The 4,329-nt window shown below is 44.4% G+C and overlaps 1 pseudogene; it reads left to right on the top strand.

The window, feature by feature from the left end:
* Positions 1-813: 813 nt before the first annotated feature.
* LOC148932127 (G-type lectin S-receptor-like serine/threonine-protein kinase LECRK3) lies at positions 814-3,309 on the top strand (annotated as a pseudogene).
* The last annotated feature ends 1,020 nt before the right edge of the window (positions 3,310-4,329 follow it).

Here is a 4,329-nt window from a genome sequence, read left to right as displayed (position 1 = left end):
GTGATCAACCCTCTTTAAAAATCAATTAATAGATATAATGGTTAGGGATGTAAATCGGGTTGGCCCATCGGGTTTCGAGCCAACCCTACTCGGATTGCGGGTCAATCGGGCTGTGATTTCTTTCGGGATATAAAAGTTCAACCATAACCCTAAAAGTTCGAGTTTCGGGTTAGCCCAACGGGTTAATCGGATTGCTAGCGATAAGATTAAGGAGCGATCAATCAAATAAATAATGATGAAAATTAGTTATATTCATAAAATGTAAAATATTTAATTATGATAAATTTGAGATATATGTTTAAGCTCAATCATAAACATATTCAAATACTAATATTTGAGATATTTCATGAAATTTTAATGCATGGTTTAGAAATTTAAATATATTTTTAGTGAATTAGAAGTTTTTAATTTATTTATCAATTATTATAATAAAAAAAATTAAATATATTATTTGTATATTTAATATAAAATTGTAAGTTATTTTTTTAGATATCTATATTACAAAATTAATCAATGAAGTGTCGGATTAGGAGTAAAAAAATAGAATAATAGAAATTTTATCGGGTTTTCGGCCAGCCCATCGGATTTTCGGGCCTGACCCTAACCGGTTGCAGGTTACTCGGGTGCGGGCTAATCGGGTTTTAATTTTATGGGACTAAAAAATTACAGCCCCAACTCTATAAATTTGGTGGGCTAGCCCACGAGTTGCGAGCTACACTGACATCCCTACTAATGGTTAGAAGGGAGTCAAGTCAATGCTATTATAAAGAGAGAAATAGTGGAAGTAGCAAAGCCATATACAGACTAACAGCTATGTCCATCCTCACAATCTTGTTTCTCCTCCTCATTTCTACATCAGCAAAAGCTCAAAGAAGATCCTCCAACATCACCTTAGGCTCTTCCCTCACACCCTCCTCCAACTCCTCCTGGCTTTCCCCCTCCGGCGTCTACGCCTTCGGATTCTTCCCTCAACATGTCAATGGCTATGCTGTCGGCATCTTTCTTCCCGACAAAACTGTCGTCTGGACAGCAAATAGGGACACCAATCCAACCGTCCCTGATGACGTCATCTCCCTGCTACTATCTACCGACGGCAGGCTAATCCTGCGCCGGAGACAAGGACCAGATGTTGAGGTCATCAGCCCCTCCACAACCATCGCGTCGGCGTCAATGCTCGACAACGGCAACTTTATTCTCTACGATTCCAGTTCCAGAATCATCTAGCAGAGCTTTGACCACCCTACCAACACCCTCCTCCCTGGCCAGCGCCTCCTGCCGGCGAATGAGCTCTTCTCCAGCGCCTCAGAGACCGACCGCGGGAGAGGGATTTTCAGGCTGAAGATGCAGAACGATGGTAACCTCGTGCAGTATCCTATCAACACGGCAGACATAGCAGCCTACGCTTACTATTCAACACGATCAGCCGGAACAGGTGGCAACGTCTCTCTCAACCTCGACAGCGACGGCCGCCTTTATCTACTCAACGGTAGCTTGCCTCTGGACACTCTATCCAATAGTAGATTCCCTACGCAAGGTTCCATCAATCTCATGAGGCTTGATGTCGGTGGAATCTTCCGCATCTACTCTCTGTTTCTCGGTAATCTCACCATGACCAGAAGATGGTCATCCTTGAACGATGAGTGTCTTCCCCAAGGTTTCTGCGGAGTGAACGCCTTCTGTATTCTGATGGATAATGCACCGGAATGTCGGTGTCTTCCCGGTTTCGTCCATGTTCAGCCCGGCAACAACACAGCTGGCTGTTCTAGAAACTTCCTAGCGCAGGGCTGTGCCAAAGTTGACGATAGATTGAAATACAATATGAGAAGAGTCGAAAACACCGAATGGGAGCCTACCTCGTATCAGATTTTGTATATGATCATGAGTGAAGAAGAGTGCAGCAAAGCATGCCTCGATGACTGCAACTGCGAAGCAGCCTTCTTCAAAGATAACACATGCCGAAAGCAGAAGCTTCCGTTAAGATTTGGCAGAAGGTCTCTGGGAAACTCAAACATGGCTCTCATTCGCGTTGGTACAACCATGGAGCCCAACATGGGAGGTAATTCCAATCGTAAAAGCATCATCAAGAAAGAGCAGCGTACAGACATCCTCATCATTGGCATTGTGCTTATGTGTATAAGCGTCTTGGTATTGTTAATTTCTGTGATTTTTATTCACAAGAAACAGAAGGACTACAACAAGATCAATAAGGACAAGGGAGCTAACTTTGTGGAGGGCATTTCGCTGGAAGTGTTCACATTCGAGCATTTGTACGAAGCAACAAACGGCTTCAAGGAAGAGCTTGGGAGAGGAGCATCTGGCACAGTGTTCAAAGGAGTTCTACAGAATGGCAAAAAATTGGTGGCTGTGAAGAGGTTGGAAAAGGAATTTGCACAAGGAGAAAGAGAGTTCCAGACAGAGCTGAAGACGATTGGCAAGATGTATCACAAGAACCTAGTCCGGCTCCTAGGTTACTGCCTAGACGGAGACCACAAACTGCTGGTCTTTGAGTACATGAGCAATGGATCCCTCGCTGACATACTTTTCAATAAAGAGAAACAGCCAATCTGGGAGGAACGGATGGAGATCACTCGTGATATATCTAGAGGGATATTGTATCTGCACGAAGAGTGCGAGACGCAGATCATTCACTGCGATATAAAGCCTCAGAACATACTGATGGATAGGAACTGGTGCGCTAAGATATCGGACTTTGGGCTGGCGAAGCACCTAAAACAAGATCAGACTAATACGTATACCGAGATAAGAGGTACTAAGGGCTATGTTGCACCAGAGTGGTACCAAAAGCAGGCGATCACAGTGAAGGCAGATGTTTATAGCTTCGGTGTGATGCTGTTGGAGATCATATGCTGTAGGAAGTGTGTTGATTGGAGCAGGAGTGATGATGAAGCGATTCTTGAGGAATGGGTTTACGACTGTTATGCAACAGGGAAGATTGGGAGTCTGGTGGGGGATGAGATGGTGGAAGAGAGAAAAGTGGAGAGGATGGTGAAGATAGGCATATGGTGTGTGCAATATGATCCATCGTTGCGTCCAACAATGAAGAAAGTTCTGCTAATGTTGGAGGGAACTGTCGAGATTCCCATACCTCCATGTCCGAGTTCTTTCTTAAGTTCCATCTAGCTTGATTTATGTCGAGATTCCCATACCTCCATGTCCGAGTTCTTTCTTAAGTTCCATCTAGCTTGATTTATCATAAGAGTGTGCTCCAATGTTTGTTTTTTCTTTTACTTTCTAATAATGTCATGTATGTTGCTTGTCTTCATTTATATCATACTCAAAATCATATCATTTCTCTAAAAACTACTAATAGTAGTATAGTACTATCATAGATCAGGCTAACATTAGAGCATCTCCAATGCAAATAGGCCAGCCATAGGCCAGCCACTCTCTCTCCCTGCCACGTCAGCAGCACTAAAAATCAACCTGCCACATCAGATTTAGGCCAGCCGCAATAAAAATAATTCAAAAAATACTATATTTACGGAATTAAAATTACGATTAAATTACGGAATTAAATTTACGAGACATATACGAGAAAATTCATTAATTGCATTAAAAAATGTACATAGATAAAAAAATTACATAATAAAGAAAAAAAACTATCGTCGTGCAGTTCTCCGTGCCCACAACTCTTCAATTATATCCTTTTGGAGTTGAATATGAGCATCCACTTGGCGCATGTCGGCAAATTCCTTGGGGCGGCCGGCTTCATCGAGAGGTAACCCACGTCGTACGCTAGGGGTGGCCGTTCCGTGGCTTGGACCGGCTTCATCGTCATTGGCCCAACTAGTCAGTTGTACGCCTTCGTCTTCGACGATCATGTTGTGCAGGATAATGCAGGCGTACATTATTTGGGAAACGCATGTGACTTCCCACAAACGCGTTGGACCCTTAATTGCCGCACATCGAGACTGAAGCACACCAAATGCGCGCTCCACGTCCTTGCGCGCCGACTTCTGTCGTTCCGCAAAGTAGGTCTTCCTTTCATCACTTGCGTGCCTGATCGTCTTCACAAAGACAGGTCACCTAGGGTATATCCCATCCGCCAAGTAGTAGCCCATATCATGCCGGTTGCCGTTGGCCACAAACGAGATGGCTGGACCGACGCCCTGGCACTTCTCGTTGAAGAGGGGAGACGAGTTCAGGACGTTGAGGTCGTTGTTCGACCCGGCTACCCCAAAATACGCGTGCCAGATCCACAGTCGGTAATCAGCTATGGCCTCGAGCATCATCGTGGGATTCTTTGACTTGTAGCCGGTCGTGTAGGCCCCCTTCCAGGCAGTCGGACAGTTCTTCCACTCCCAATGC

This window comes from Salvia hispanica, chromosome 2, assembly GCF_029641045.1.
Source record: "Salvia hispanica isolate PSC_SH4W2 chromosome 2, Shi_PSC_v1, whole genome shotgun sequence".
Lineage (NCBI taxonomy): Eukaryota > Viridiplantae > Streptophyta > Magnoliopsida > Lamiales > Lamiaceae > Salvia > Salvia hispanica.
Note: the sequence above shows the minus strand (reverse complement) of the source record. Positions and strands in the feature narration are given on the sequence as shown.